Genomic DNA, 20,915 nt, shown 5'->3' on the forward strand with positions numbered 1-20,915 from the left:
GGGGATGGATGCGTAGGGAAGACGTGGCGTATTTATACAATGGGATGCTATTCAGCTACGAGACAGAAGACAATTCTGCTATTTGCAGCAGCATGGGTGGACCTTGACGGCATTATGCTGAGTGAGATAAATCGGACAGAGAAAGACCCACACTGTATGATGTCTCTTATATGTGGAATCTAAAAAAACCAAAATCCTAAAAGCAAAGAGTAACATGGTGGTTACCAGGGGTTGGGGAGCTTGGGGGTGGGAGAGATGTTAAGTTCCAAACTTAAGCAACTGATGGATAAGTCCCGGAGGCCTAACACACAATACAGTGATTATAGAGAACAAAACTACGGCATAAACATTAATAGCTAGAAGTGTTAGCTAATGCTACTATGACAATCGTATTGTGACATAAATGTATCAAAGCAATATGTTGTATATACCTTAAATTTATGCAATGTGTATTTCAAATATAACTCAATATAAAATAATAAAATAAAAACTTAATGCAGGAATCAAAACAGTGTGGTATTGACACAAACATAAATATATGTTTATTTAATTTATATTTATAATGTATGGAACAGCATGGAGAGTACCAAAATAAACCCTTACATTTACCGTCAACTCATTTTCAATACAGGCGCCAAGGTGATTCAATGAATTAACTCGAACTGGATCCCTACATTGAAATAGATTAACTGCAGATGGTGCTGGGACAATGGAGTATCACATGCATCAGGCAGGGCTGACACACTCTCCCACCGCACACAAAAATGAACGGGAAATGGGTTATAGACCTACACGTAAGAGCTAAACTGTAAAATGTTCAGAAGCAAACATAGGAGACCATCTTTCTGACCTCGGATTAAACGAAGATTTCTTAGCTATGACTCCAAAAGCATACTACATAAATGAAGAATCAACAACGCGATTTAAAATACAAAACTTTTGCTTTTTAAAGTACATATTGGAGCCAGCACGGTGGAGCGGAGGTGGCGCTGCCCCTTCAGACCCGGAAAGTGTCTGAAAATCCCAGCGACAGCGATTCATCCAGTGGTTGGACGGCCCTCAGTCAGGACGGGTCTGATACAGAGAAGGTGGATTCTGAACACGGGACAGCCAGTGACAGCTGCTCGCTCAGCCCGGACTATCCGTCCTCAGAGCCCCCAGGAGCGCAGGGAGCACAGGGAGAGGGCAGGCGAAACGTCACGATGTCAGTGGGAGAAACCGCTTATCCAGCTTTGGAGGAAACGAAGTTAGTCCTTGAGGGAGAGGAAGAAAAGTCCCCTGCAGACAACGTCTATTTTGGAACTGTCAGTGACAATTCTGATATTGTTACCCTCGAGCCACCTAAGTTAGAAGAAATTGGAAACCAAGGAGAAGCCAAAATTGTTACAGAAGCATGGAGGCCAGAAGACTTTAATGTATACATTCTGACAGCCAGCAGCTGTATTTTCATCTCAGTCTAGTGCCGACAGATCCGGTAGGGACGAGACCAGCCATCATCCCAGTCCCACCTGGAGGCGACCCTGAGCTGAGGGAAGACCGCTTCTGGTGCAGAATCGGAAGAAGGACCGACTGCTCACTGAACAAGAAACTGGCCCCTCCGAGGAGCTGTGTGAACGCCGTTTCAGGAGTGGCCTCGGTACGTGCGTTATATTTGCTCTGATGATCGTAATCAGCTTGCGATTTGGGCGTTTCCACGGCACAATTCAGACGGGAGCATCAGCTGTTAGTCACAAAGATACACGAAGAGTAATTGAATGATGAATGATATGAAGGCTTATCTCTCCCAATGTCGCCAGAAACAGGAATCTGTTACAGAGTGCAAGTCGTTGAAGGAAAACCTTGCCCAGTGCTGGGCCCTTACTGAAGCAGAGGAGATGTCCTTTGACATTCAGAGCAAGAAACTTAACTCAGAAAATCAGTATTTAAGAATATCGCTGGAGAAGGAAGAAAAACCTTGTCTTCCCTTTAGGAAGAGTTGGAAACTACGAGAACTGATTAGGATATGGGAGGATAAAGGGACACATACTGAATTAGTTACGGAAAATCAGAACCTTCAGCAGCATTTGAAAGAAGAAAAGCAGAAAACGCACAGCTTCCTTAATCCAAGGGAGACTCCGTCGGGGGGAAGCGAACTTGCTGAGGAGAGGGAGTGACTGAAAACCACGGCCTTAAGGGTGGAAGGTCAGCTCAGCTGTAGGCGGTCTGCTGGCAATCCAGGCTCTCCCCACGTGCTGCCTGAGAAGGGGAAGTAGAAATCTGACGGGAAAGCCTCCCTGAGGAGGTGGGGGGTGTTCACTTTGAACAGCAGCGCTCTGATTTGTGGGGAAGAGTGTATATTGAGGCAAGATCAAAATGGAAAAAGAGAAACTGATGGAGAAAAGCAAGGGAGCAGAGGAAACCACAGCGCTAAAAATAAACCAAAGGAAACATTTTTGGGTTCAGTTAAGGAAACACTGGATGCCTTGAAGACTCGTACCAAGGAGTTTGTGAGGCGTCATAAAGAAAAAAACTGAGCAGCAGGCGAAAGAAAATCTGAACAAATTCTCGGATTCAGCTAAATCCACTTTCAGACATTTCAAAGACACCACCAAGAGTATCTTTGATGAAAAGGGCAACAAAAGATTTGGTGCTACAAACGCAGGAACAGATAAAAAACCAACAGTGTTTAGTGAATATTTATACCCACAGTATAATACAAAACCAGAATAACAGAGGCCCTACCACGCAAAGAGAGGGAAGGAAAAGAAAGCCAATTCACGATGAAGAACTGAGAAAAAGTGCAAATTCAGAAATCTAGTACTGAACATGGCTGTAGCAAAAATCAAATTCTTTCAGAAAAGCTTGTTCTGTTGTATTTGAATGTGCTCAACAGGAATCCGTTAACTTTGCAAATAGAAAAGTACCTAATCCTGGAAGGATAGATGAGTTTAGGCAGTTAACTGAAAGGTAACTTAACAGAAAAACTGAATACTTTTCATCAATGGCAAGAACTCGATCAATTCATCAATAATTTTTAAAAAGATTTTATCTAGTTATTTTTAGAGAGCGGGGAAGGGAAGGAGAAAGAGAGGGAGAGAAACGTCAATGTGTGGTTGCCTCTCGCACGCCCTCTACTGGGGACCTGGCCTGCAGCCGCGGCAAGTGCCCTGACTGGGAATCAAACCAGTGATGCTTTGGTTCACAGGCTCAATCCATTGAGCTACACCAGCCAGGGCTCATCAATAATTTTTTCCATACATGGTCAGAAGCTCTTCACTGACTTTGTTAATGATGTCAAAGATTATCTTAAGGACGTGAAGGAGTACCAGGTAGGCGATGATGGAGCGTTTGAGAAACTGGAGGGATGGATGGATACACACGGAAACTTCCTTGGTCACAGATGCCCACCTCCATGTGGCCCCAGGTCAGCTCACACAGCTCCATGTTACAGCAGTTTCTAACATCGATAGACTGGATAGCATTTTATCATTTGATGAGTTTCTTGGGACGTTACTATTTGTAAAGTACTTTTTGTAAAAAAAAAAAAAAAAAGTACTGTTTGTAAAAGTACTTTATTGCCAGAGGGTTTAGAATAAATTAAATGCAAACACATAGTTTCAAGTTAATTGCTATTACAAATTGAAAATTTCATGTAGTCAATTTGACTTGAGCAAATAGTTTAATTTCTACCTTAGAAATCAGTTACGGACCCTGGCTGGCGTGGCTCAGTGGATTGAGCGCTGGACTGCGCAGCAAAGGGTGGCGGGTTTGATTCCCAGTCAGGGCACATCCCTGGGTTGCAGGCCAGGTCCCCAGTGGGGTCACACGAGAGGCAACCACACACTGATGTTTCTCTCCCACTCTTCCTCCCTCCCTTCCTCTGTCTCTAAAAATAAATAAATAAAATCGTTTTAAAAAATCAGTTAAGGATATATAAATCCTATTTTGTTTCTTTTCATTTTAGTCTATATGAAAAGGCATTCAGTCACCTTAAGTGAGATTATTTTCCTTTAGTCTTTGATTTACTCACTTTTGGGAAGGTAGGTGTGCACCACACGACTTCAACTCTGCAATCGGAAGAGCTCACAGCTAACCATTTGGATGTCCCACTTATTTTCATTTGTCGATTCCACCCGTCAACTAAACTATGACCTTTAATACACGTATTACAGAATTATTGTTGGTACAGGTACAGACGTGATCAAAGAGGCCAGCCTGGCAAAGCCCCAAGTTGTAACGTGTGTGTGCGTGGCACACACATTACCAAACCACCAAAATTAACTGTATCCAGTGCTTATCAGCTCTATATTCCGTAACGTGAAACTTGACTAATCTTCGAATGTTAGCTTTATTTTTCTTGCATTTGCGATGGCTATCTTTTTGAATAAAAGTAATGTGTCTATAAAATAATGAGACCGATTCTGGTGAATTTAGTCCTGAAATGAATATTTGGTGCCAAAAACGAGCGAAGCACTGTGAGGCCGCCCGAGGGAACACATGGAAAACTCTTGCTGTGAAGGAGCTCACGAGCTTTTGGAGAGCTCGGGAAGTTCATGAAATGGAGGCATAGAGGCCTTGTATACAGTGGCCTCCGTCTGGAGAGGTGTGGGAAGGCTTCGTGAAGGAGGTGGCCTTTGAACTGAGCATGTTTAAAACTGGCTTTTGAAGGAGAAATGAATTTGCCAAGCAGCAAGGCCAGGACCTTCCAGTCAAAGTTCCCTTTGACTGGGAGATCGGAAGACGGGCCACTTCAGGTTGGCCAGGCAGTGCTGGGGTGCAAATAGAAGAAAATATTTAGATCACGAAGAGCCTCGTTTCACGGGCAAGGGCTTGCCTGACTGCATTTTGGACCACGGGCAGCGGCCTGGAGGGTGATGGGTTGGAAAGGGTGATGCCGAGATGGCCTTTAACACGGTACAGACCTGAGCTGACGGGGATGAGGGAAAGCGGGGAGACGGGTTGGAGTAACACATAGTAAGTAAGACTAGTGGTATTTCTTGAGAAGGGGAAGTAGAAAGTAACCGTGGTTTCCAGGTTTCTGGACTGGGTAATGAGTTGCATAGTGAGATCACCAAGAAAAGGAAAACCAGAAGGTTTGGGGTTAGGGGAATTGGAAGTGAGAATTGTGCCTGGAGGCACCTCCTGACGTCCAAATGGAGAGGGTTAGCTGGACGTTAGTTGTGGTGTGACTGTCTCTCGCCCAGACTTGTGTGTGTGTGTGTGTGTGTGTGCGTGTGTGGGTGGGTGGTCTAGGCTGGAGGTCTTTCTCAGGCTCCCAGGGAGCACTAACATGTAAGGGGGGTTAGGAAAAGGAGGCCCAGAGAGTGACAGGCCCAGAGACTGGCATCATGGATGTCCAAAGATGACCTCAGGCAAGAGGAATGTATGTAAGTGTGTCAGACACAATAAAAAGGACTGGACTTCTTGGCTGGGGAATTGCGTGGCCGCAGATGATGTTATGGGCTGTTTGTGTGACACTGTTGTCACACGACAATGATTAGAGAGAGAGAGAGAGGAACGCAGTAAATGCAGGCATTGTTTGTGAGCCGTGGCTGTAGGAGAGGAAAAAAGGCTTCGTTTTGTTTGCAGGGGATGTGCACACGTTTCTGCTGAGGGAGGAAGCCAGCGCGGGTGGGTTGATTTCTTTACAGGAAAGGAAGAAAAATAATGGAAACGTATCCCATTATTTTACTGTCACATTTCTGGGGTTTTTTTCCCTACAGGATGAAAGTATAATGCTGAGTCTTTCTGGAATGGTTATACTATGATTATACTTCAGATTAATTTAACATCCTTTTTCAGTGTTCAGATAATAGATTAATGGAGATAAATAAATAAATAAATAATGCAAAGACATCATCGAGAACATGGAAAGTCAAATTAGAGATTCGAAAATATTTACAAGTCCTGTACTGGATAAAGGACTAACAGGTAAAATATATAGTTAACTTAGGAGATGGTGGGTGCTGGGGAACAAAAAGATGAGAAATGAGAGAACGAACAGAAAACAAAATATTAAATATCAGGCTAAAGTCATAACATATCAATAAATACATTTATGCCAATGTTTTAACATTATTAGCCTTACATTACTGCATGAGGTAAATGCGAATTAAAACCCTCATGAGGTGTCACTACACGTCTATCAGAATGGTCAAAATAAAAAATATTGGCGAGACGAAGTGCCGGTGAGGCGACAGCAGCTGGAATTCTCATATTTTACAGATGGAAATACAAAATGATACAGCCAGTTTGGAAAGCAATTTGGCAATTTCTTTATAAAGTTGAACATACATTTTTGGGGGGGTTCTTTTTTTAAAATATATTTATTGATTAGGCTATTACAGTTGTCCCATTCCCCCCCTTCACGCCACTCCATCCTGCCCACCCCCTCCCTCCCACATTCCCCCCTATAGTTCATGTCCATGGGTCGTACTTATAAGTTCTTTGGCTTCTACATTCCCTATACTATTTTTACCCTCCCCCTGTCTATTTTCCACCTATCATCTATGCTACTTATTCTCTGTACCTTTTCCCCCTCTCTCCCGCTCCCACTCCCCTGTTGATAACCCTCCATGTGATCTCCATTTCTGTGATTCTATTCCTGTTCTAGTTGTTTGCTTAGTTTGCTATTGTTTTTGTTTTAGGTGTGGTTGTTAATAACTGTGAGTTTGCTGTCATTTTTACTGTTCATATCTTTTATCTTCTTTTTCTTAGATAAATCCTTTTAACATTTCATATACTAAGGGCTAGGTGATGATGAACTCCTTGAACTTGACCTTATCTGAGAAGCACTTTATCTGCCCTTCCATTCTAAATGATAGCTTTGCTGGATACAGTAATCTTGGATGTAGGTCCTTGTCTTTCATGACTTCAAATACTTCTTTCCAGTCCCTTCTTGCCTGTAAGGTCTCTTTTGAGAAATCAGCTGACAGTCTTTTGGGAACTCCTTTGTAGGTAACTGTGTCCTTTTCTCTTGCTGCTTCCAATCTTGGGTAATGTAATTATGATGTGCCTTGGTGTGTTCCTCCTTGGGTCCAGCTTCTTTGGGACTCTCTGGGCTTCCTGGACTTCCTGGAAGTCTATTTCCTTTGCCAGATTAGGGAAGTTCTCCTTTGTTATTTGTTCAAGCAAGTTTTCAATTTTTTGTTCTTCCTCTTCTCCTTCTGGTGCCCCTATAATTCAGGTGTTGGAACATTTAAAGATGTCCTGGAGGTTCCTAAGCCTCTCCTCATTTTTTTGAATTCTTGTTTCTTCATTCTTTTCTGGTTGGATGTTTCTTTCTTCCTTCTGGTCCACACCGTTGATTTGAGTCCCAATTTCCTTCCCATCACTATTGGTTCCCTGTACATTTTCCTTTATTTCTCTTAGCATAGCCTTCATTTTTTCATCTAATTTGTGACCAAATTCAACCAATTCTGTGAGCTTCCTGATTACCAGTGTTTTGAACTGTGCATCTGATATGTTGGCTATCTCTTCATTGCTTAGTTGTATTATTTCTGGAGCTTTGATCTGTTCTTTCATTTGGGCCATTTTTTTTGTCTTGGCGCACCTGTTACATAAAAGGGCGGGCCTTAGGTGTTCACCGGGGTGGGGCAACCCTTGTAGCTGTGCTGTGATGCTATATGTGGGGGAGGGGCCGAGAGGGAGCAATGGTGCTTGCTGCACTCTCTGCCGGATTTCAGTTACTCCCTCCGCTACCCACAATCAAATTGGGCTCTTCTGGTGCTGATTCCTGAGTGGGTGGGTGGGCTTGTGCACACTCTAGGTCCCTGTGGGTCTCTCCAACTAACTTTCCTGTGAGGCTGGGACTTTCTCCCGCTGCTGCCTCAACCCCCACGGGTGTTTTCCATCAGAGGTTTGACGTTTTATTTCCCTGCGCTGGAGCCCTGGGTTGCGGGGTCTGCTTCACTCCCCCACCGGTCCTCCCGGTTTATCTATGCGCACATGTGGGGCCACAGGGTCTGCTAGCTGCAGCCTGGCCTGCTCTGCTCCACAATCCGCCACCTTGCCGGGTGTCCTCTCCTCCTGGCTGCCCATCTCCACCCCTCCTACAGGTCTGGATGAATGTTTCTTCTTTATCTCCTTGGTTGTCGGACTTCCATGCAGTTCGATTTTCTGTCAGTCCTGGTTGTTTTTTGTTTTTAAATTGTCCTTCTTTTGGTTGTGCGAGGAGGCACAGTGCGTCTACCTATGCCTCCATCTTGGCCGGAAGCCTCGGGTTTTTTTGAACATACATTTTTGATACTACCCAGCAATCCTACTTCTCGGTATTTACCCCAGAGAAATGTTCACACAAATACCTGTACACGAATGTTTATAGCAGCCTATTCATAATTGTCAAATCCTGGAAGCCACTCACACATCCAACAAGTGAATGGATAAACACACTCATACCTCCACGCAATGAAATACTACTCAGCAAAATTAATTAGTTAATTAAAATAAATAAATAAGGAAGAAAGGAAGGAAGGAAAAGAAATCAGCACACAATTTAGATAAATTTCCAAGTCATTATGCCAGGTCATAGAAGTCGGTCTGAGAAAGCCACATGCTGCCTATTTCCATTAATGTAACATTCTCAAAAAGACAAAACCATGTCCACGGAGATCCAACCAGCAGTTCCCAGGGGTTCCGGGTGGAAGGAGGTGGGACTACAAAGGGACAGAAGCACCAGGGAGAGGGAGAGGCAGAGGGAGAGGGGGAGGGAGAGAGAAGTGCTCTGGGTCCGGATACCACAGTCCTAAGTCAGGTTGGGTGCCTTCCCACCCTACTTACTTCCTAGGGCCAAGGGAGGGCCGCATCTCAGGGTACAGATCGGGCCATGAGACAGAAGAGCTGACTGATGCCAGAGCTGGGACTCCTGATCCCTAGCCTAGTGCTCTGACAGCAAGGGCAGACTTTGGGGACCAAGGCCAGAGGAGAAGCAGGGACATGGTCACTTGGGAGCTGGAGGTGGGAGAGCAGGGGAGGGAGTTGAGTGGGAAGCCGTTTTAGGAGCCATACAGCGTGCTGCATGCACCCCAGGTCAGGGGGAGGAGGCAGGAGGAGTGAATGAGGCACACTCACTACCTTCATTCATTCCTCCCCCCACTCCTTCTGCCACCGGGCGTTTATGGCGGCCGCACTGTGCTGGGATCTGAGGGACCAGCAGACGGGCGCCTTTCCCCACAGAGCTGACACTGGGCCTGAGAGGTGAGGAAATGAAAAGCGATGTTTGGTCACAACGCTGATTCTGTCAGTGCCCATGGGCCAGTCGCCCTTACCCCTGGTGTGTTCTTGCTGCCCACTGGCCAGTGTTTAGGGTGGGGAACAAGAAACTGTGAGGCACGGAGCAGTCCAGAGAAGGACTCGAGATCAAAGAGAGTTCATCTTTTGTTTTTATCCTCACCCGAGGACATGCTTATTGATTTTACAGAGGGGAAGGGAGGAAGAGAAAGAGGGAGAGAAACATCGACCCATTGCCTCCCGCACACACAGACCAGCAACCTAGATATGTGCCCTGACCGGAATCGAACCCGAAACCTTTCAGTTCATGGGACAACTCTCCAATCAACCAAGCCACCTGGCCAGGGCAAGGATGGCTAATCCCTTGATGTTTGGCCTTCCAAGCTCAGGGTCCCACCTGACCTCTCTCCTTGACTGGATTCAGGCCACTGCCGAGAGGCCCCTCAGTCGACAGCTCCTCCCCTACGACACATAATGGCTTCTGTGCAGAATACAGAACTTGGTCTGAGGATTTGACTCCGCGGACACTTGATGGATGGGCTGTTATGGAGGATAATGCTGGGAAGGCTAGTGATTTGTCTCTGCAGTGGGGGCAGTAGGTTCTAGAATTAACATCTGCCAGCCACTAGAGGGCGGTGTGGGGGTATGTCAACACCCCAGAAAAATACTTCAGCCAGAAGATGGTAAACAGAGCTTGGCTTCCTTCGGCCTAGGCTTCCGTGGCAGACAGCCTTCGTTTGGTTTTCTGATGTGTCTTCAGCACCTCGAAAACTTAGAACCACTGTGCGTGCAGGGGCTTTCCATGGCCCCCTTGCAGCCCGACGCGAATCCTGCTTCAGTAGGAATTCTTGGGGGAAATATCCGAACCAGCCAGTAGAGGGAGGTAGGGAGCTGAGCTCACAAAAGGGCTGCAGAAATTGCTCTGTATTAGAAATGAACTGTATTTGGGTGAGGAGGGAGAAGGAGCTGGCAAGATGGCAAAAGGTTAGAGACAAGGGGGGTGACAGCCGGGGTGGAGAATTGGAAAACCCACCACAGTGGGGCGGGCACAGGACTTCGAAGAACAGGAACCCCAGTGCTCAGTTTGAGACTGCTTCTGCCCCACCTGGGTGGCTGGTCAGCTTCGCTATGAGAACAGCACTCAGTGGAAAGGGCTGCATTCTGTCGGCTGCAGAACAGGAGCAGCACTCCTATAGAACGTTCTGGATGAACCAACCCCACAGAGAGCAGGCACAGGGACCCAGTGGTGGTCCCTGTAAGAACACCAGCCCCTGGGATCTTACAGACACTTTGGCAAAGGCTTTGGACTACACTTGGGCAAATGGGAGTTTAGGTCTTCTCACTCAGGTCTCAGGAGCCTGGGGCGGGGGGGGGGGGGGGGGGGGGCGGGTCCCAGTGTACATCTGAGTTACAGGAGAGGGCTCCAAGGCCATGAGGCAGTGGGGGGGAGGGGGAACCCCAGGTCCAAGGAGCCCCACCACCTTAGAGAGAATGGAACTCAAAGTGGCAGAATGCTTTTCCTAATGTGAATGTGTTCCTGCTAGTCATCAGCCACCCCAAGTTCATTCCCCCCTCAGTACTTTCGCTCTTACTAATTCCTTCTGCTTAGCTCTGTCTTCCCTCAGACTTTCACCTGGCTGGTGCCTTCTCATCACTTAGCTCTAAAACATCACCTTCTCAGAGAGGAATTCCCTGACACCTCAAGAGGCCCTTGCTTCCCAGCACCGACCTCCCTGGTCTCGCTCTGTCACCTCAGTCCCCACCCGCACCACTATCAGAAATGGCCTTTGCTTATCCAGTGACTCTCCCTTCGCTATGATGTAAGCAGCTTGAGGTCAAGACCTTGCCTGTCGTCTTCAAGGCTAATCCTTAGTGCTGGCACATAGAGGTGCTCAATAAATTTTTTTTTTAAGAATAAATGTTTGGTCGACTCTATTCAGTTGGTTTGATCATCACTTCCAACTTATAAAAAGGGAAACGGAGGCCTAGAAAGGCCAAATAACTTGTCCCGAAGCGTAGGTGCCAGAGGCCGAAGAGGAACACAGGCTGCCTGACTTTCGGGCTCACACCTTGGTATTGGGTTATTTTACTTCTACCTTTGTCTGTCTTTCCTGGATAGCACTTAGCACAGTTTGTCACGGTTTTGTTTGTTGTCTGGGCATGACGCTGCCGGAACAGGGCTGTGCCCTACTCCCTGATGGGTCGCCAGTGCTTAGAGCTGTGCCTAGCATGTGGCAGGTGCGCAGAGAGCGTTTGCTGGGTGAGTGGGCGGACAACTGAGTGGACATACAAGGGAGGGCCAAGGTATCGGAGCGCACCAGTGGTGGCAGACTTTCCCAGGCCCCAGCTGGAGAGCCCAGCAGCCCCTGGGCAGAGGGACCAGCTGAGAAGTTGCCTCTTGCTGTTGCAGAAGGCATCTTTTGGGGCCAATGATGGCAGCCTCGCTTGCTCTCACGGTGAGTGTCACCTGCTCCATGACGCTTCAAACTCAGGGTCATTCCCTGACGAAGGACCTGGGTTTGGCCTTTGCTCTGACCGCAGCTGGGGCGATGCCCAGGGTTCTGTGAGGATCTGTGTGAGCAGCCTCACTTCCACTCATTACATTAAGTCAGCATTTTTTCAGCTTCTGAGAAACAGGAAAAACCATGATGTGTGCAGGGGTTTGAAAGAATGATAAGAGAAGACATGCTCACATTTCTTTGGTTTGTGCCCAGGGGGTTGGGTTCCTGTTTGCTCTAACGCATCACCTTCTGCCTCAAGACGGAATTCGGGAGCATGAGGACTGTGTGGAAAATATGCTTTAGGGGGAAAAAACAGCAAAGGGACAAGAGTTCTTTTTTTTTTAAATAAAAATTTTGTTTATTCATTTTTAGAGAGAGGGGAAGGGAAGGAGAAAGAGAAGGAGAGAAATGTCAATGTGCGGTTGCCTCTCATGTGTCCCCTACTGGGGACCTGGCTCGCAACCCAGGCACATGCCCTGACTGGGAATTGAACTGGTGACCTTTTGGTTCACAGCCCACGCTCAATCAACTGAGCTACACCAGCAAGGGCAGAGTTCTTTAAATTATTATTATGAAACATACAGACACAAAAGAAAATATGACCTACATGTACAAGTTAAAACATAACAAAATAAGAATCCACGTGTCCACCACCCCGTTCCGGGAGGTGTGTGTTTCATAGCGTCCCGCCTGCTCCCCACCAGAGGTAGCCACCGTCTCGATTGTTGTGGTGAATCATTCCTTTGCGATTCTTTCAGTTCTTTCACATATGTGAATATCCTCAAATTCTACATTTTATTTTGCCTATTTTTGACCATTTTATAAATGGACTCGTGTTGGAGGTGTTTAAGCCTCGCTTTTGCTGCTCAACAAAATCTTCTTGGACTCATGCCTGCTGACCCTGTGCATTCATTTACTCTACTGTATCAATCTTACTTGCTCTAATCCAGTGAATGAATACGCCACGATTTATGTATCTATTTCATACTGATACACAATTAGGGTTTTTTTCAGTTATAGCTATTAAAATAATAATTTTTGAAAAGAGGACATGAAGCCGTGGCCAGAGCATCGTCCCGTGCACTAAACGGCTGAGGGTTTGATTCCTGGTCAGGGCACATACCTGGGGTCGGGTTTGGTCCCCAGCTGTGGGTCACATACATAAGCAACCAATTGATCTTTCTCTTTCTCTCTCTCTCCCCCCTTCCTCTCTCTCTAAAAATCAATTAAAAATACCCTTCGGTAAAGATGAAAAGAAAAAGGACCTGAGGTTCATGGATGTGAAAATGTACCGTCCTGATATAAAAGGTACTGTGAGGGGGAAATGGGTGTGGAGTACATGGGGACTTTCTGTACTTTCTTCACATTTTTTCTGTAGATCGAAGATCATTCTAAAATAAAAATGTTATTTTTTTAATATTTCCCAGTTATGATTTACATTCCATATTATGAAAAGGTCATTTTTAAAAACCATGCTGCGAGGAACACACTTGCTTATATCTCTGATGCAAGAGTTTCTTTGAAATACACTCCGGGTTGAGACGCTGGGTCACGGAGTGCACGTGTCCTCAATGTCACTAGGCACTGCGTGTCAGAAGTACCAACCAACTGTCCCGTGTATGAGAATTCCTTTTACTTCACAGCCTGGGCAAGACTCGTAATATCTGCCTTTTTAATTTTTGCCTGTCTGGTGGGTGTGAAATGTTATCTCACTGTGGTTCAGTTTTGCATTTCCCTGACTACTAACAAGGCTGAACATCTCTTTACATGTTTATTGGGCATCTGTGTTTCCTGTTCTAAGAAATGCTTATTCATGTCATTTACCTTTTGAAAAACTTTTCTAGTGGGTTGTTTATCTTTTTCCTATCGATGAAGAGGATTTTGTTACACATTCTGGAAACTACTCCTTTGTCATTTAAAGTGATATATATTTGTCCTAGTTTGTGCCTTTTCATTCTTCTTATACTAAATTTGACGAATGTTAAATTGCCCTAGTGATCTGTGCTTTGGGTGGTTTATTTATGAAATCCTTCCCTTTGGCTGGAGAGCTCCTGTTTGCGCCTTCATATCTGCTCCCAGCCCTTCTCTAGCCTTCCCTGTGCCCCAGGAGGGGAGGCAGACCTGTCTGGGCTACATTCGCAACTTCCTTGGTCAGGGCTCCCCACCAGCTGTGGCCGTGAGGAGCGCTGACCTGCAATCAAAGGTCAGTAAAAAGTCAGGGTGTTGCAAAGGGTATAAGCTCCTTCTTTCTCTCTCCTGCATAGAATTCCATTGTGTAAATATACCACAGCATGAATGGAACTGGAGAGCATTATGCTAAGTGAAATAAGCCAGATGGTGAGGGACAAATACTATATGATCTCACCTTTAACTGGAACATAATCAACAGAAGAAAAAAGCAAACAAAATATAACCAGAGACATTGAAGTTAAGAACAATCTAATAATAGCCAGGGGGGAGTGGGGAGGGGACAGTGAGGAGAGGGGATTGCAGGAACTACTATAAAGGACACATGGACAAAATCAAGGGGGAGGGTGGAAGTGGAGGAGGGAGGTGGGTTCAGCTGGGGTGGGGTGGAGGGATGGGGAGAAAAGGCATACAACCGTAACTGAATAACAATAAAAATTAAAAAAAAAAAGTCAGGGTGTTTGTCCTCTCGGTTCTCTCCTTGCAAAGTTGCTGCAGGCTGGCTATGTCCCTCGACTGAAGGTCCCCGTGCCTGCCTGTGGGCCCTCTCTGCACAGTCCTCTGAGTCTCTGGGTCTTAGTAATTGTTCCCTGTCCTTTTATAGCTCCAGGGGACTGCACTTGCCCTTGGGGTTCCTTTGTATCCCATTCTCACTTTTATAACGGTCCCTTTATGGAATATACTCTCCTGAAGTTACCCAATATGCGTGTACCAGCTCTTTCCAGCCGGATATGCTGACTCCAAGGTCATATTCTCCTTCTTTTTTATATATATTCTTTTTTAAAATTTATTTTATTATTTTATATTCAGTTACAATTGTCTGCATTTTCTCCCTATCCCTCCACCCCACCCCAGCCTTAAATTAGTTTTTTAATTAGTCTATCTCTACCCCCGGATCCTCAACCTTGGCACTAGTGCCATTTTAAGTGGGATAATTCTTTGTGGTAAGGGCTGTCCTGTGAATTGTTCAGTAGCATCCCCGGGCTCTACCCACTAAGGACAAGAACATCCCTCCTTCCTCTTTAGCTGTGGCAACCAAAAACTGCCCAATGTTCCCCTGGCGGCAGGGGCGGGGGGAGGGGAGCATCCTCTGTTGAGAACCACTACTCTCCCCCATGCAGCACCACCCTGACCCAATTACTGAAGCCCGACACCCAGGGGACGCCTTCTCCCAATCCGATCTTCTTCGGGGTTGTACTGGCCGTGCGTGGACCCTTGTTCTTCCGTGTGCGTTTTCATAAGCCCCGGGATCTCGGGGGTGTTGATAGCGGCTGCACTGAATTTATAGGTCAGTTTCCAAGTTACGGTATTGGTGTTCCTGTCCAGGGACATAGTGCAGTCGGTCTCCGCATTGGTTAAGGTCCTTCGTGATGTCTTTCAATAAAGTTTTAAATTCGTTCCCATTCTTTCTGAGATTTATTCTTTGGCACTTCATTTTTTGTAAGTATTATAAATATCTTTAAAATTACATTGCTATTTGTCGGTGATATATGTCATTGATTTTGTATGTGATCCAGCCATTTGTTAAATAAACAGTTTAATTATTTTACTGGCTCTACATTCGTTTGAGTTTTATTTTTGTCATATTGTGTCATCTGCATATATATGCATTATATGTGCTGTATGAATATATGAATTTTGTTTCTTGCAATACAATCCTCATACTAGGATTCTGCTTGTATGTGATTGTGAAGCCAGGACCTTAAGTCACAGTTTTTCATAGAAATGGAGTTAATAGTATGCAGGGCGACCACTAGCCCATATCAAGCCTTTGTGCAAATAGAAAAAAGGAGCCTCTTCCTCAAGACACTTGACTTCCACCGGGTGGGAAATTGTCACAACACGGATTGAAATTCGCGATGTCTACAGTGTACACCATGCTCTCTGGGCCTGTGCAGGGCGCACCCAGCAGTCCTGCAGGGGTTGTGTTGTCCTGCTTTTGAAGGGTTGCTTAACACATCACACCACTGAGCACAGTATTTGCGGTAAACTTATCAGATTATAGTTCCCTTATGTTTCAACCTTGCTAAAAATAGTTTTAATAAATGGATATTAAGGGTTTTTTTAAAGGTTTTATTTATTTATTTATTTTTAGAGAGACAGAGAGAGAGAGGGAGAGAAACATCAATGTGTGGTTGCCTCTTGCACGCCCCCTCCTGGGGACCTGGCCCACAACCCAGGCATATGCCCTGTCTGGGAATCGAACCAGTGACCCTTTAGGTTCATAGGCTGGCACTCAATCCACTGAGCCACACCAGCCAGGGTGGATATTAAGTTTCAATAATACTTTTTGTGCATTGATATGTGATTTATTTCTTTAATCGGTTAATGTGCTAAATCACATTGAGAAATTTTCAGCCCTCGCCAGGTAGCTCAGGTGGTTAGAGCATCATCCCGATACGCCAAGGCTGTGGGTTCTATCTCCGGTCTAGGCACACACAAGAAGCACCCAGTGAGTGCACGGATGGGTGGAGCAACAAAATCGAAGCTTCTCTCTCCTTCTCTCCCTTCTTGTCTCTCTCTAAAATCAATCAAGCAATAAATGACTTTTCTAATGCTGAATCCTGAATTCCTGGAATAAACTGAACCTCGTTACTATGTAGTAACATTTTACACATGCTGGTTTTGGATTCAAAGCATTTTGTTCACAATTTTTGAGTCCATGTTCGTGGCTGCATGTAAGATCATAGTTTTCTAGTACCGTCTCCCCCTGATTTTACTACAATATATTTTAGCTTCACAGAAACAGCTGGGAAATAGTCCACTTTATCTATTTTCTGGAGGAGTTTACGTTCGGCATTACTGTGACTTGAAAGTTTGGGAGGACTCACCTATAAAACTGGCCTTTGTATATTCTTTGTAGGAGGAGTTTTTTAAACAATTAATCCCATTTCTTTAATGGTTCTAAACCCTTCAGATCTTCTATCTTCTTACATCAGTTTTTGTAATTTTCATTTGCGTTGGTCACAAATTTCCGTGCCTTCTCTGATTCCTCCACTGCCACCTGCACCAACTCACCCCTTTGCTTCTGGTCATGGGTGAAATGCTGCGTCCTGTAGAATGGGGCCTGGCCCCTTCCGTGGCTGCCAAGGGCCAGGCGATGCAGTCCGGACCGCCAGGGAAGAAAGCTCCTGTGGAGAGAACCTTGACCAATGGGATATGAGAGGGAAAAGGGAGGCTGGCGTATAAATTTCCCTCTCCTTTGCCCTTTTTCTGCTGTTGTAAGGCATACTTTTTGCTTTCAACACTTCTGGAGAAATTCCATGTAATGAAGCAACATAGTTGCTGAGGGGCTTCGTGCCTTGGTGTGACACTGTAATGTGTCACTTTACTTTGATGTATCACGTCACGTGCTGCACAAGTGACGTGATACATCACTTGTCTCATCTCCCTTTTTTCCTTAACCTCACCCACCGAGGCTCATAACTCCCAGACAAATTGCCGGCACTGCAATCCTTGCCGCGGGCTCTGCTTCCTGAGGAGACCTGGGCTAGTAGCAGGCAGGGCGCCTTATCTTTGACGCTCAGGGCTCTATAGTGTTGTTAAGACGTTCGAGTGTTCCTAGAGGCAGGAGAGGTGGATGAGAAATCGACCTGCTGCTCAGTGGGCATGTAGTCAGATAGAAGCAAGAGCTTGTGGGTGGAGGCCTGATGTCAGCCACCACAGTGGAAAGCCAGGACCTTCCCCCACTTCCCATGTATAAGGCAGCTCCTGAATCCAGTCTCCATTCACTCAACAGGAGGACCCTACAATCCCGCTGCACGTACACGCAATGAACCTTCTGCAGTTCGTTACTAAGAGACCAAGTCGTCATCAGAATAACCTCACACAGGTAAAGGAAACGCCCAGACTTTCCAAAACGGATGCACACGAGGTCTGGGTGGACACCAGCATCGGGCAACCCTGAATGCCTCCGTGACGTTCTGGTCTGAAAGGAACTTACATGGGATAAATAATAAATGGGGCTGTGGCACAAGTCATTTTTACACCCTGTGACTATTTTTCTCATTCGTTATACCTAGGATAAGTACGCCCAGCACCTGGGAGAACTTTCCTAGGGGATCTCGGGTCTATGAAGGAAAGGTCAAGTGGAAGGCCTTGAAGTTATGCCAACCCTGATCAAGAAGGTCAATCACAGGCGATGTACAACACAGTACTCTATTCCTGGATGACTGTCGCCACAGGAAAACTTGAACAGGCAGGGGTGCCGGTCCTTCTTTCGCTCCTGTTCAACTTGCCCTTCTGGCCTTTGCAAAAACCAGGATGGTTCGAGTCAGGCTGTGTCCGGCCAGCTTATACAGATGAGCCCTCTAGTTCAGAACAAGTAGGAAAGCTTGTCAAGTAGTTTTTAAAATGCTTGAAAGAATTGGAGAGCTAACATGGCAGTGAAAACCTGAGAGACCAAGTTCTTGGAAGGAAAGCGTAGAAGCAAGCCTGGCAGTTGGCTTAGCTTTCTGCCTTGGAGCATTTACAGATGGGAGAGCTGTGGTCGAGAGCTTGAGAAGCCGAGAGAAGAGCTGTGGCTGAGGGACTGGATAAAGTAGACTTAGGGGCAGTCTCATGGGTACAGAGGGACAAAAATGGGAGTGCGGGGCCCCCAACTAGGAGGGGCTTTCCACGGGGGCCCCTGAAGAGTTAGATTCTAAGAGTAAGAACCAACTTCAAATAGACCAGCTTTTTAAAACCAAACCCAGTTTTCCATCAGCTGATTCTCAGACTAAATTAAGACGACCTATTCTTACACTAATTGTGTTCCAGAAGAAAAGTAAATCATTTCTGGAGGAAGATAACATCACCCTGTACAAAACAGTAACTGTATAATTCCTTCTTGCATTCCTTCCAAGATGATTCATCTCCTTCGCGAGTACCATCTAGCAAAGCCCTTTTAGTAAGAGTTTATTGGTAATAAGCTCTCTTTTACTCTTCATAAAATGTTTTCAGCTGACTTAAAAAAAGGGGGCAAGATATGGACACCTCCCCAAAGAAGAAATACATATGCAAACAAGCATATGAAAAGCTGCTCCACATCATATGTCCTTATGGAACTTCAAGTTGCAACCGTGAGATACCACTCACTACGCACCTATTAGCACGGCCGAACCCCAAACTCTGACAACACCAAATGCTGGCAAGCCTGGGGAGCAAGAGGACCCGCCTTCACTCTGGTGGGGCCGCAAAATGGGACAGCCATGGTGGAAGACACTCTGCCAGTTTTTTAATAAAAATAGACGTGCTCTTACCCTATGACCCAATAATCATGCCTTTTGGTATTTGCACAGATAAGTTAATAACCTATCGCCACAGACACAAACCTGCACAAGAATGTTTATGGCACCTTTATAATTGCCAAACACGGAGACAACTATGATGGCCTTCAGCAGCTGAGTGAACACGTAAATTGTAATACACCACTGATGGAGCATTAGTCAGGGCTACAAAGAAACGAGCTATCAAGCCGTGACAATAGAGGGATCTTGCAAGCATATTACCTGGTGAATATCACGAAGAAGCCAAGCTGAAAAGACTACCTGTATGAGTCCAACGATATGACATTCGGAAAAGGCAAAACTATGGAGGCAGTAAAAATATTAGTAGTTCCCAGGGGTGGGTGGGGAGGTGGGGTGAAAGGGTGGAGCACAGAGAATTTTTAAGGCAGCGAAACCATCCTGTATGATATCATGGTGGTGATTACATGTCGCAAAACCCATAGAACGTACAACAGCAAGAGTGAACCCTAATGTGACAGTGACATTAATGGGTGACAATGACATGTCAGGGCAGGCTCATGGACTCCACGCACCGCTCTGGAGCAGGCGTGGATAGCCGGGGAGGCTGTGCCCGTGTGAGGTCAGAGGGTACCTGGAAACTCTGGACTTTCTGCTCAGTTTTGCTGTGAACCCAAAACTGCTCTAAAAAAAAGTCTATTTTTTAAAAAAATATTTCCAGTTCATCCTTATTCTTGAAAGAAGTGTTTACTGTTCACAGAACTCTAGGTTAACCAGTTTTTCCCCTGAGCATTTTGAAAATAACATTCTGCCATCACCAGTCCTCCGTGTCTTGCTGTCGAGACCTCTGCTCTTGGTCTTGTTGGATTTCCTTTGCAGGCCACCTAGCCCTTCTTTCCAGCTGCTCTTCGGTCTCTTCATTCTGGGGCCCACAGAGGAGTGAAGCTGCCGGCTCCAGGGCTGGGCACACGCCGGGCGGCGCAGGGTCCACCGGCCCTGCCTCTGAGCTCCTGCAGAGGCTGCTCCGTGCGAACATCCGCGCTGCATATGTCAGAAAAGCCCCGCATCTCCTGAGCTGGTTTTCCACCCGTGGGGCAGCACTTCGTTTTCAGACATACTGCCTGCTGTTCCTCACTTCTGTGTGATCCTAAAACAGAGGGGGAGAAGCAGAAATGTGGTCTGCCTGCTCCACGTGGAGGCGGACCCTGTATCGTTCCAGGCGCCGGAGGAAAACGTTTCCTTTAAGCATTTGTCACGGATGGAATTAAATTCTCCCAAAATCCGTAGGTTGAAGCCCTAGCCCTCCGTGCCTCAGACTCTATTTGGAAATAGGGCTTTTAAAGAGGTTAGTTATCGTGTGACCCCGAGGGTGGGCCCTAATCTCATCTGACTGGTGTCCTTTATAAGAAGGGGAGATTAATCCATATAGAGAGGTTCCAGGGCCACACACAAGCAGAGGGCAGACCACACGAGGACGCCATGGAGGCAGCCATCTGCAAGCCAGGGAGACAGGTGTCAAAGGAAACCAGCCCTGCGGACACCTCGATCTTGGGATCTCTGCCTCCAGGACTGTGGGAAGGTTCGTTTCTGTTGTTAAAGTCCCCCAGCTGGCGGGTTTTGTGTTTTTTTTTTTTCGTTTTGGTTTTTTTTTTTTTTTTTTGTCGTGGCTGTCATAGCAGATTAGCAAGTGAATGCAGCGTGAACTGAACTTCAACCCTTCCGTCACTGGCTAGTTGGTCCATGGAGAAGGACTGGACTGGGCTGGGGACAATTTGCTCTTGAAGGCCCTGCAGGA

At 46.1% G+C, this 20,915-nt stretch overlaps 1 pseudogene; it reads left to right on the top strand.

Annotated features, from left to right (window-relative positions):
* Positions 1-764: 764 nt before the first annotated feature.
* Positions 765-20,063, top strand: LOC112318061 (cell cycle progression protein 1-like; annotated as a pseudogene).
* The last annotated feature ends 852 nt before the right edge of the window (positions 20,064-20,915 follow it).

The sequence above is a fragment of the Desmodus rotundus genome, chromosome 10 (genome assembly GCF_022682495.2).
Source record: "Desmodus rotundus isolate HL8 chromosome 10, HLdesRot8A.1, whole genome shotgun sequence".
Taxonomy (NCBI): Eukaryota; Metazoa; Chordata; class Mammalia; order Chiroptera; family Phyllostomidae; genus Desmodus; species Desmodus rotundus.